We start from the raw sequence: 14017 nt of genomic DNA on the forward strand, positions 1-14017 counted from the left end.
GGACTCAGTGATGGATGGGAACCGGAATCAGGAACGCTTGGATTAGGATCAAAGGCAGATGAACAGACAGAATCCTTCTCGGACTCTGACCATTGAAGAAAGAGTCTGACCCCTTTGATTGCTCAGTGTTTATACTGACCATGAGGCAGATGTTATGGAATACCCTGTGGGTCAGTTTTGGGTCACCTGTCCTGTCCGCTCCTCCCTGCAGGTGTGATGCCTCTACCCTCTTCCACTACTGACCCTCCAATGGTGTACATAACAAAGTTAGCTGACCTTGGTTGTTATAGCAATAAATATAAACGAGAGCCTCTTTGCATACGATTCTTGGTATTAACTATAAACACCAGATGTTATCACTGCCAGAAGTAGACAATGTCTGAAATACATGTTGTTAACTTCAGAGAGTTAGTTAGTTAGAAGACACTTAACTGAAAAGCAGAATTACTGAAAATAAAATTGGTTCTGTTTCACCTTAAACCAGGACACTCTCCTTGCCTCCCCCGAGCCTCTCTGGTTTGTTGACCTCTCTTTCCTGTATAGGACCCCAAACAGGACATAGTGTCTGGATGAGACCTGATGGGTGCTGAGCAGAGGGGACCACCCTTGTGCTCTCTGACTAGGGGAGAAAGAGGACAAAACCTGCAAGAGTGAGCCGAGTCCTGCATTTAACTTTTGGTCAGCCCTGAAGTGGTCAGGTGGTTGGACTATATATCTATTCTATTCTATTCTGTGTACACTGTTGAGAGGAAGGAGGAATCAAAATGTTGTTTTGATCTCCCTGTTTAGTCTAAACCTAATCCTTTCTTATCTGTAATGGCAACTATGAAATTGTGGAATGTATTTCTCAAAGAAACAAAAACTATCTTGATAGCTTTCTATGATGTTATAACTGGCTGGATGGATGAGGGGAGAGTCATAGATGTCATCTACCTTGACTTTAGCAAGGCTTTTGACACTGTCTCCCATAACATCCTCATTAGGAAGCTGAGGAAGTATGGGCTAGATGAGGTGACAACGAGGTGGACTGAGAGCTGGCTGTGTGACAGAACTCAGAGGGTTGTGATCAGCGGCACAGAGTCTAGTTGGAGGCCTGTAACCAGTGGTGTCCCCCAGGGGTCAATACTCGGTCCAATTTTGTTCAATGTATTCATTAATGACCTGGATGAGGGGACAGAGTGTATCCTCATCAAGTTCGCTGATGATACCAAACTGGGTGGGGTGGCTGACACCCCAGAGGGCTGTGCTGCCATCCAGCGTGACCTGGACAGGCTGGAGAGCTGGGCAGAGAAGAACCTCATGAGGTTCAACAAAAGCAAGTGCAAGGTCCTGCACCTGGGGAGGAAGAATGCAAAGCACCAGTATAGGTTAGGGGTGGACCTGCTGGGAAGTAGTTCTGAGGAGAAGGATCTGGGGGTCCTAGCAAACAGTAAATTATCCATGAGCAAGCAATGTGCCCTTATTGCCAGAAAGGCCAATGGAATCCTGGGCTGCAATAGGGAAGAGTGTGGCCAGTAGGTCAAAGGAGGTCATTCTCCCCCTCTACTCTGCACTGGTGAGGCCACAACTGGAATACTGTGTCCAGTTTGGGGCTCCCCAGTTCAAGAGGGACAGGCAACTGCTGGAGCAAGTCCAGCGAAGGGCAACTAAGAAGATTAACAGATTGGAGCATCTCCCTCATGAGGAAAGGCTGAGAGAGCTGGGACTCTTTAGCCTGGAGAAGAGAAGGCTGAGGGGAGACCTTATTCATGCTTACAAGTATCTAAAGGGTGGGTTGAAGGAGGATGGAGCCAGGCTCTTTTCCATGGCTCCCAGTGACAGCATGAGGGGCAATGGGCACAAGTTAGAACACAGGAAGTTCTGTTCAAATACACGGAAAAACTTCTTTACGGTGAGGGTGACAGAGCACTGGCACAGGCTGCCCAGGGAGGTTGTGGAGTCCCCTTCCCTGGAGATTTTCAAGACCCGCCTGGATGCAGTCCTGAGTAATGTGCTCTGGGCAATGCTGCTTTAGCAGGGAAGTTGGACTAGATGATCTCTAGAGGTCCCTTCCAACTCTGAAACTCCATGATTCCGTGATCTGTGATTCCATGGATATGATGCTGCTCAGTATTGTATAATGTACAAACAACACAAATATTGTATCATTCTGTTTAGGAAATTTTGCAGAGTAGTTCATATTATTTGATGTTCCTTAAAGTTTTCCACTATATTCTTCCTTCATTTGGCCTTAAATTCTGTGTGGAAAATCTATGTAATGGTATGATATTTTGACACTTAAGTTTTTAAGTCCCATTTAAACCCTGAATGGAAATAAAGTGTGACAATATGTTTCTAGAAACATACTCATTATCGTCAAATATATTTATTACCAAATAAATAGCATAGTTTTCAGGGTTAGACCTTGGCGCTCTCTACTGTTGCATCAGCTAAAGAAAGCAAACTCTAGCTTTATGTATTGCTGCATGTTACTATTTTCCCAAAGAGAAAAAACTGTAAGAGAGTGACATCACATATATGATGAAGTTAGTATCCCATTTTCCAGTCTAAGGAGAATTTCCTTAAGTAGTTGTAGTAACAGTTTTTTTATGGTTTGTTGGAAAGCTTGTAAATATCTTACATTAATGTCCCAAGCAGCAGGCAAAATAAAAACATTAATATTCCTTTTAAAAAATTCCAGTTTGACTCTTTAATCTAGAATTCGCATCATACTTCCTTCACAGTAAATTTTCTTCACCATCCTGTATCTCTGACCTAAACCTATAAATTGAAGATAATTTTAAGGCTGTTGAACAAGTATGTTTATTAATTTACTACCGGTGTGACTGTGTTCATTAAATAAAGTCCAGGTACATCCTACAGGAAACCTGGGAATGAATTCTGGTGATGAGAATATTCAGAAGGACCTCTTTGACAAAGAACATAAGAAGGACTGAAAAACACGTGGTATAAATCCCAGATGTTTTATAAAAAAATCTCCTGTTCAGATCAATTTGGTAAAGATTGTTGATCTCAAACCAGGAGTATTACATGCACCTCAAGATAAAATGGGGTAGTGTTGAATCCTTGTAAAGAATTTACAAGTTACTCTTGATCAAAAGTGTGTTTTTTCTGGATTATACATGAGGTCTGTATTCAGACACAGGAAACTTGTTTGTCAAGTACTAGATGTAAACAAGTATTTATAATTTTCAGATTAAAATCAGAAATTAAATATAAAAAAACTCAGTACTCCGTCCTATTTATATACATATCTGTATATATGTCTTTCCCTTGTTCTTCCTTGTGCCTTTTCTTTCTTCTCTTCTTTTTGTTATGTTATATTTCACTCTTTTTCCTTCTCCATTCCATTTGTTACTTCTCTCCTTTTTAATCTCTTATGTGGGTCTAAAATTTTTTATTTTCTTTCTTTTTTTTTTTTTTTTTTATCTGAAGGCTCTATTTACTCCTCTTATTGTCCTCTAAAACTGTATTTTCTGTCAAGGCTCTGAACCAGAAGCTCCATGCATCTATGCCCAGCTCTCACTCACCCACATGCAACACCTTTTCCCATTATTCCCTCCCATCTGTTGATGTTACCTCCTCGCACTACTGTCAGTCACCTTGCTGCCTCTCCCCTATCCCACTGCTCAGCAAAATTTATCATAGCATTCTTTCTTTACCTATTCAAACTATTGTAGGGAAAATTGCTGTAGTCTGGTAACTGATAAGTCATCACATTCCTCTTGCTCAATATGAGTTAAATGCAATCATAAAAATACAGCAATCTAAGACAACAACGAGGGAGGGGGTGATGAAGCGGAACAGGGGAGCAAGGAAGAGAATAAGCACAGCAGAGTCATAGGGTTTCCCTATCTGTGATATGTATGCATTTTGGCCTAAGAAAGCTACATGAAGACTTGGACTGATTGCAGAGTGCTCTGGACCAGGTCCCTAGTTTTTCAAATTGAAATGTTGCTTCTACACAATGGATACATCTTGCTGCATAGCACTGTCAATGGGGAGATGCGGTGGAAACAGAGGTATAATTCTGTTTTACTTTGTTTTACTGAGCACCCTGAGGAAATCAGTATCCTCATCAGTAAAATGGGAAAAATAATACTTATCCACCTTTGACAAGTGCATCATGATCTAAGGATCAAAGTGCTATGTACAACTAAGTATTTTTATTATTACTACTTTGATGTGTAAATCATAGACACAATTGGCTGTAACTGTCTTTGAAGTTGTTCTGAAAAGTCATATAATATTCCACTTCAGCAGTGATTTAATTTGTGGATTAGTGACATGACAGACCATAAGAGGCTATTTGGAATTCTTCCAATCGGTTTTCTCATTGTGGCTGCTGTGAACATGCACTTAGTGTTCACTAGGCAGAAAATGTCCTCAAATTATTATTACTGATTGCATCATTTTCTCAGTGAAAGAATTTGCGTGATTATAAATCTTCTTTTTCTTAATATGATTAATTTTATGATCTGTCCCAATTACCATAAACTATATTTACAGAAACAATGTTGTTAGTCATGCAACCTAGCTACTCCTACCTTCAGTCTGGTTTAGTAGGGATACCGTTCCTCTCGGAACTAGGCGGGTGTACTAGAGGCCAGCCGACCACCGAGGCCTACCTTTCATCAGAAAACCCAGTCAGAAGTCCTTTGACTATCCAGTGGACTAATCTTAACTGGTCAGACAGTCCTACACTATCTTTCAAGAGGCAAATTCGGAAAGAGACATGATCTCTTTGGCCATTCTGGTACAACTCCTTTCCCTGTATGCAGTTGCTTCAGAGCACTACATAAATGGCTTAAAGTGTTGTGTTAACTGAAAACTTTTTTTTCATTCACTAATCAATAAATTACTTTTCATCCTGCCATGTTGTGATCCTGATACTGTGATTTTAAAAAAAAGTGTTCCCCAAACCCTCACATTTATGGAGTAGTACTTACACAAACTCTTTGCAAGACTAAATGAAAAGTCAAAGACAACACAGAACTGACGTTGCAACCTAGTTTGATAAAGAAAATCTTGGAGATTATGGTACTTCAGAGCTGTTAAATAATAAGAAACACAGAGAGTGTTAGGATGTTCAGACACTTTGCAAATCAAAGTTTTTTTTACAGGATAAACCATGCCAGGTCATATGACCAGATAGTCCCGGGAATGGCCAGAGTTATTTTCAATAAGAATGAAGAATTAGACTCTGCTTTTCCAAAATCTTTTGTTCTGTTATTTAAAATACAAAGATTGCTTTAATATTGCAATATTGGTGACTTGCAAACTGCTGAGCCAATTGTCTCCACCAGGGCTTATTTTGCAGTTTCTATCAAACTTAAAGCAGGATAATGATGACAGTTTGTGCTATATGTATTGAAATAAATAAGAGCCAATATTTGGCAAATAAAGATAATTTTAAGCTAAAGTGAGAGTCATAATTGAGATTTCAATAAAAAAATTGATTTTTTTTACTTCAGAAATCTTAATTCTTCAGCAGTAATTCCACATCAACATTTTACTTGTCTGTACTTACTGAAAAATCCTTCAGTCCTTAAAATGAACACTTAATTTCTTATTCATGTTGATACCTCTGGTCACCTTTCTGCTGGAAATGATTTTGTAAAAAAACACAGGAGAGCTATTATCTAAGGAGATAAGAACTGTCATATAAATGATTGAAATAGGCAAGGTAATAAGTTATCAACAGACAGATTTTATACTCATTGTCTGCTACTGAGAAATTAGTGACAAAAAGGACCTTTTAATTATCTAATCTATCATTCTGCCAATGTTTATCCTTAACTTTTCCAATGTTTTGAGAAGTTTGAGATAATTCAGGTGAATTTTCCTTCACAGTGAAATGCTGTGGCTAAACACTCCTGACGTCTTCCACTGAATATTCAATTACTAAACATTAACCTATTAATTTTAACACTACCCTAAACTATTCTAACCTATATTTCTTTTTGCTGTTGGATTATCCATTCCATGAGAAATTCAAGTACATATGTAGTTAGGTATTTTTGAATCAAGACAGGTACGAAAATGTTGGAAAGTATCTTCAGAATGATAATTTGGTTTTAAAATGTTGAATGATTCCATCTGTATCTGAGTATCTACAATGTCTAATGGAAGTGGAAATACAGTGGTTCAGCCAAAGGGAATGTCGTGTTTGAGTCTAAGTGTCTTGTCTAAGTGACGTAGCATGAACAATGAGTTTAGGTTATAGAGAAGGTAGACACTATAGTTCTTAAAATACCACTGTAATGGTAAAGCTTTATACTTCAGCCAGGTTGTGACTGCCTAAATGACATAGAAGAAAATAATAGCATTTCATTTGAAAAAAACTGTGATACTCTGAAGTAGAATCGCTTGATCCTAGATAAAATATACCTGTGAAAAGTTTTAAGGAATGTGTTTATTTTGTGGAATAGCTGTTTTGTTACAAGCATGTATTGGCAGGACTCTTGACTAATAGTGCCACTGTCAGTAGCTCTCCATGCCTCACAACCCCATCAGGTTTGTCATGCATATGCATTTTTGTTCTGCTGGCTGAGGACCAGGAATTTCAAACCTGTGGCTGAAGGGCCTGTGCCTAATATTTTCTGTGATGACCTTTGCTTTGAAGAACCTGCTGGACAATATCTATTGAAAAAAGAGCCACCTAATCTCTTTGTAAGATTTGTCTGTATGTGTGCTAAAGACTTGTTTCTCCTGTTGTCTTTTTGTCCTTGCTAGACACGCCTTTATTAGTAATCCTATCTCAGCATCTCCCATTTGGTGAGGAGAATTATTTTGTAGAATCAATTGCTTTCTCTCCTGTCTATCATATTTCCAGTCATCCACATGAGAACATCGCTAAGGAAGATTTCCTAAGTGGTGTATATACTGTAAATTACACTTAACATCTGTTGTAGTCAAACCATGGGCTTTCATATACATATTATTGAATGACCCATACCCTTTAGGGGTATGGTAATCTTTACTTGCTAACCTTCAAGAAATTTCTTCACAACATGGGAAAGACACTACAAAGGATCTTATAGTCCAAGAAGAATATTTAATGGGCTCTTAATCTTGCTGTTGTATACATGACACGATCTCAGAAGACACAAGAAGTACTTAAATGTCTATTTTTCATTTCACTCAACAAAACTTTCAACACAGAGTCACTTAATATTGTTTGAGTAACAGGTTTTCTTAGCACAGAATCTCAGAATTTAATAGCTTTAAATTTCTTTAGAAATTAAGACCAAGGTGGTTTTTTTTTTCAACAGTTTAATAATCAGAGTTCCACTCCTGATAAACTTAGACCCTTTTATGCTAACCTAACATTATGCTTGACATAGAAGGGATAGAGTGTGGGTTTTTTTCCAACAATATCAGATGTGCTATTTAAATCAAATGTCATTTTTGCTGGGCTGATGGCTCTCTAAAATTAAAAAGTCAAATTTAAATTAAAAAAGGTTAATTTGTTGACCTCAACTTTGTTTAATTGTTACTAATGCATTTTATGCTAACTAAGCATGCTTTCTCAATAATTATAGGAGGGAACAACAAAGCTTTTAAGGCTCCTTCTAATCTAGCACCCTGTGGCTGTATGTTTCTAATTCTTTCATTTTAATGTACCAATTATATGCATTATACAAATAAATATGTCATAAAGAATCTATCATTTCAGCAACCCTTGACCTGCAAACGCTTTAAATCATGTTAAAAAATATAAAGCAGTATCATTCCCCAAAAATGTCGAAAGGAAGAACTGACTAAAACATTATCTGCATTTTCTTATGATGAAACCTTAAGGGCTCCAAAACGGTTTACCATGTGTAGTAGTAAATACAATATTTAAGAGGTTCAGAGTTACTGTGCTAAAGAAATACGTTTTAGTCCTTACACATGATTTGCCATGTCTAACTTTCAGTGCTTCACTTTTAAACTTCTACAATGTTCTTAAAATTTAGTTCCACTCAATTATGCAGCAGCTCTCCTCCTATTTTGCAACTGCATCTCAGTTTTCTGAATAATCAGCATAGGGATGGCCTATTAAAGTGATAGAAATGACTATTAGAAATTTTTCTATGGGCCTGCTTTTTGGGAAGAAAGTTTGACATCCTGAAACTGCAGTACAGGTCTCAGAGTATTTTATAATAGAATAACTGTGTAAGTACCTATATCATTTTGAGACAGTGTGACTGATTGAGACAGTTTTAGTATGTAAAGGCACTTTTACAATGACTTCATCTGGACCAGAATTTAGCTGTCTGTATATCATATGGTATAGCTTTCTGGGATCAATATAATCTCTGAACATAGAATTAGACATGGGTAGCAGCACCTCAAAACCTCCAGCACAGCAAAGACTCTAGTGTTTTTTTCCAAAAAGTATACTCTCTCAGTATTACTTGTGTTCTTTTGTTATGGAAAGTCTCATGCTTTAACCAAAAGCAAAAAGTAATTTCTATAGTGACAGTTCTAAATGCAGAAAAGAAAGATTGAAAACTACAGGCTTATTTGTTTCTTTTTATGTTTTTCTCTTCTGGGTTATTTTAGTATTAAAAAACAAACAAACAAAAAAAAACAAACAAACAAACAAAAACAACAGATTTGAGCAATTCTGAGGAAAAATCTTATAATCAAAAGTTTTGATGCTTTCCATAGAGTTATATTAAACAAACAGCTCTCATCATCTTGAAAATGTTAATTTTAGAAAAATTATGTAATATCAAATAAAGATATTTTCATGCCTATATTTTTCTATGGTATCAGCTGGAGTACATAAAAAGATATCACATAATGTATTGGAATATGGTATTTTATGTGTGTACTTTACTATGAACTTATGATATAACATAAATTGAAACAAATACTCATCTGAAATAAAACTATATTTTTTCTGATTTTTTTGAACAAGAAAATCCTTTTATTTGTTTTGATTTAAATTGATGAATTCTGAAATTCCAGAAAAAACAGGTGAAAATTCCTTCCAAAAGGAATAGATGAAAATTCATTCAAATCAATCTGTATGATCATACACATATGATTTTCCCCAAACATCAGCTCTGAAAAGCAGTTGTGAGAAATTAAATGCAAATGTAATTTCATATGTGTTTCCCCCTTTATAAAGACCATAATCGAATGAAAGTTGCCCTTTTTTACAAAACAGTACCCCCTTTCTAATAAGACCAGAAAAAAGACCAACTCTGATGTATGTTATATATAAACTGTAACACAATAGCACTATCAAATTTTTGTCAGGCAATTAAATTTTATGCCAAGCTAATTCAATTTTGCTGCTGTTTTATTAAGTCCTATGAAAAAAAACCTAAATCTATTCTCTTCAGTAAATCACAAGTTTCACACGGCATTTCCTAACTCAGACTCCTTGTTCTGCTATTTTGATATATTAAATACCCCGCAAAGAATTTCCAGGGTCATAAATCTAGAGTGATAAAATTAATCCTATTGCTGAAGAGAAATAAATATTTTATTGCAGTTTTATGAGCTTTTGTTCCCTTTTCACTCGCAAGTAGGTGTTGTTTAGTGGTACAAAGACATTTTGCTGCTGAAAAATGTATTAGAAACAGTACAGCAGTAATAGAATTCATATCTACAAAGCTGTTCACTTCTCAGAATGAAGGTTCAAGAATATCCTAAGGAAAACTTAAAAGACAATATCGTCAATAACAATGCTACACTGATTATTCTTCTTACATTTTAGACTCTAGGAATTATTTCACTGTTATTAGTAATTTTACAATAGAAAATTTCTGAAATTGCACCTGAACAATATCTATACAATCAAATTTACTAAATGGAAATAGAACATGCAATCTCAGAAATCAGAAATGCTTATCTAATTAATCCTTCATTTCCTTTCCATTTTTTCTTTCTTAGGAACGTAAGGAAATGATAAGATTAAAGATGTTCGTGCTTTGATTACACCTTGGTCTGAGGTGCCAAACATTTACAGTAACGATTCAGTTTATTCAAGCTTGGCACAACATACACTGCATTTTGTATCTATATTATCTAAAATATAATGCATATGGGTGAGGGCCTCTGGGGCCCTGAATATTCTTTGTCACTATTAAGAAATGGTTTGGGGAGAGAGGAATGTAAAGGTAGGAATTTCCATCAGCATTGAGATAAATGGACAGGGATGGCAGGGTCTGGTCCTACATATTACACAGGGAATTGCTTTCATCAAAATACTGTTACAGATAAGCAAAGTGGGAAAGTTCTTTGCTTTGATTACATCTTGAGCAGCCCTTCACAAATATCTAGAATGAGTCTAAATGCTCCATTCGAGTTTGGCAAAGATTTACCTGAGGTTTTCCACAGGCCGTATTGTCTGCAAGGCCCTGGTGCCTCAATGTTACTTAATCCAGCAGTTTTGTGTATTATTTAAAAATGCCTGCACATCAACAAATGAAAATGGTAGTGTGGCTAAATCTGAAGAACAGATGACCCTTAATGTCTTGACAACATACTGTAACCAGAAAAATGTATCTGTCCTCAAAAACGCACAGAAACACTATAAAGCATCAGATAGGTACAAACCACTCCCAATTTGTTTTTTCCACTTTTTGTGAGCTAGTAAGCTAGTTTGTTAACCTTTTCTGTAAAGACCTGATACTTTTTAATGAACACTGCTGATGTTCAAATTTAGAATACATGACAATTTTTCATTTGGTCATCGTTACAAATGCAATAGCAGATTACTAATTCACACTTGCAAGTGGCAAAACTTTAGTCCAGAAAGACTTTACAACTGCAGGTAGAAGGTTAAAACAAGTAATAAATTTACAGAAAGTCAACAGAACTGTTCAAAATTATCTAAGTTTATTGAGAGATAGGGAAATATTTAGGAAGATAAATGTAATCAGGATAGTCTATGATTCAATATTTAGGCTAGATACACACAGGGACCTTAATTCAAATGTATTCTGTGGTCCACTAAAATAAAGAGGGGGAACACATGTAAAATATTCCTTTTAGCTGATTGCATTTAATGATTTATGTGTTCTCCACTGTCAAATTTTATGTTAAATCCATATCAGATACCTGACTCTGCTTTTCTATTTTTAGTTTATCAGGAAAAGAGAATCTGAAGAAGAGGACATGCATAGAGCAGAATAATACTGCAGACTACTAGTATTGAGGAAAATACTCTTGGTCTCTGATGGACAGAGTAGCAATATGCAAAAAAGATCAAGTTTACCAGTTAACAGGTTTTTTTAAATATTAAGTATTTGAATGTACTTTAGTGAAAGAAAGATCTTGAGCAGACGTTACCAATCATCAGGTGTGTAGCTTAGGGATAGACTAGATCTTTTTCTGTCCTGTAACAATGAATATATAGTTATTTTATGAAACAGGAAAGGAGAAAAAATGCTAGAGTGCCATCATGGATAAACAGGCTCAGTACAGGGCAAGTCTGACAAGGGGATAAGCTGGGGAGGAGCTCAAGCCAGACTATTTGCTGGAGGTGAAGGACTGTTATTTACAGGATAGAACTGACCATAACAAGCTGAGGTCTATAGGTGCCCAGCAGTTCAAAAGTTTAGGAAGTAGCAGAAGACTGTTTTATTTCACTCCAACATGCAAAACTGCTATAGAACAAGGATGAACTGCAGTTAATGTTGACACTTCCACAAACACTTCCAGCAGGGAGGCTAGATTTGAACTATGCCTACTATCTTTGACCACCACTACCTTTGTCAAGAAACTTATTTCCTGCTCACTTCTCATTGCTCAATGCTCTGTAACAGGGCAGATTATTGTCTTTGAAATCTCAGTAGTAGAAGTAGTGAAATTTAGCAAGCAACTCCAATATTTCTTTTTCTAATGGCCCCAAATGTGCCTATACCCTCACCCTGAGCTACTATTACATTTTTGCATTCATTTCTTAGGGCTGAAACCTCCTCTGCTGTGCTATGTATCGCCTGTTGAATATCTGCAGCAGCTGTCCTTTCAATGCACTCCTTGCAGCCTTCCTTTTCTTGGGGTAAATGTGGGGGACTTTTGCTTTTTATCTTTTCCCACTATGGTGACAGGGAATTTCTCAAATGCAGAAGAATCAAGCATTTCTAAAATGGAACAGTACTGACTTGGTAAGTAACCATTTCTGATAGGAGATGGCATAGAAAATGGAAACTGGCACAAGGAAAAATATGTCATGGAAAGTGATGGGGGAACTGTGGCATAGTTTTAATCATATGAAATAAAAAGGATTATAGAATAATTAAGCTTCTGGTTTATGGCACATAAAATCACACCAATTACTGCTCAGCTTTTTTTTTTTTTTTAAGCCTGGAGATGAATAGAATTTTATTTACCAATTTATGAAAAACAATGGATAGTGCTTTTGCTCAGTAAACTTAACATCTTTCAATAATGCTTGTGAAATATTAGAAAAATTAGAAATATTAGAACTTAGAAAGTGTGACAGAGCTAGTTATGTATTAATATTATTTAACAGATCATGGTGTTACTATCAGTACTTATAGGTCTACTTCATCATTTCTAGCCTGTGGCTCCTTTAGCAATGAGAATACTAAGAAAAACAAAAGATTTCCTACATTGTTTATCTGATTATGTCAAATTAGACCATCACCTGCGGTCATCCTCAGCAAATGAGTGAGTTATCTTGACAGTTTAACTTGGTTATTCAGTGAGATGCTTTTAAAATCTAGACAAGTTAATAAAAATAGCTTTTTCAAATGTTTGGGTATTTTTATTTTTATTCCTTAACATTGAAACCACCCATTAGGGGGGGTTATCCTCCCCTTCTACTCTGCCCTGGTGAGGCCACATCTGGAGTACTGTGTCCAGTTCTGCGCTCTTCAGTTCAAGAAAGACAGGGAACCGCTGGAGAGTGTCCAGCAAAAGGCTACAAAGATGATTAGGGGACAGGAACATCTCTCTTATGATGAAAGGCTGAGGCACTTGGGTCTTTTCAGTCTGAAGAAAAGAAGACTGAGGGGGGATCTTATCAATGCTTATAAATACTTAAAAAGAGGGTGCCGGGGGGATGGGAACAGTCTTTTTTCATTGGTGCTCAGTGATAGGAAAGAGGTAACAGGCAAAAGAGGTAGCTTGAACACAGGAAGTTCCATTTTAACATGAGGAGGAACTTCTTTACTTTGAGGGTGGCAGAGCACTGGCACAGGCTGCCCAGAGAGGTTGTGGAGTCTCCCGCTCTGGAGACATTCAAAACCCACCTGGACGCCATCCTGTGCAACCTGCTGTAGGTGACCCTGCTCAGGCAGGGGGGTTGGACTACATGATTTCCAGAGGTCCCTTCCAACCCTGACCATTCTGTGATTCTGCGATTCTGCAATTTTTACACTTCTGTTCAAAGGCAAAAGGGACAGTTGTGTTTCAAACTCTCAACCCCTGTTAGTCCATGTCCCAGACAGCAGCAAATGCGGTAAGACAGCTCTGGTTCTCAGTTGTCAAATCAGAAAAAATCCTTCTGTGGCTACCATTTATGAAGTCAGGAATTAATACTTCCTAGAATTAAGTTTTGAAATCTCACCAGGGATGCGTTTATTCTGGATTTTTAAATGAGGAGGCAAGTTGTAATTTTTTTGTAATCTTTTTACCACTTTATACAACTATAAACTCCCAAATCCAGCTGGATTTGCACAAAAAAGCAAAAGCATGAAGGTGGAAGAGGGCATATATACCTTGAAATATGCATTTTTTTGAATGCATTGTTATTTTATTCCCATTAAACTCATTGTGAAGACTTTCCAAGGGAAACTGAGACACCATTGGTGGTAAGCACAGAGAGGAAGAGTTAAAATACTCATATTGACTTCCTCTCTTTTCCTTTCCCTGTGCACCTGGCTACTCCCATCATAAAATATAGTGCAGGTTTTTTGATTATTCAGGAAAGGTTTTTGGAGATGTGAAGGGATATTGCACAATAATCAGCACAGCATTATAAAATCTGCAGGTTCTCAAAATTCATTTGGACTCTGATGTTCATTTGGACACCATTGTTGGAGTG

The sequence above is a fragment of the Vanellus vanellus genome (genome assembly GCF_965231255.1).
Source record: "Vanellus vanellus genome assembly, chromosome: Z".
Lineage (NCBI taxonomy): Eukaryota > Metazoa > Chordata > Aves > Charadriiformes > Charadriidae > Vanellus > Vanellus vanellus.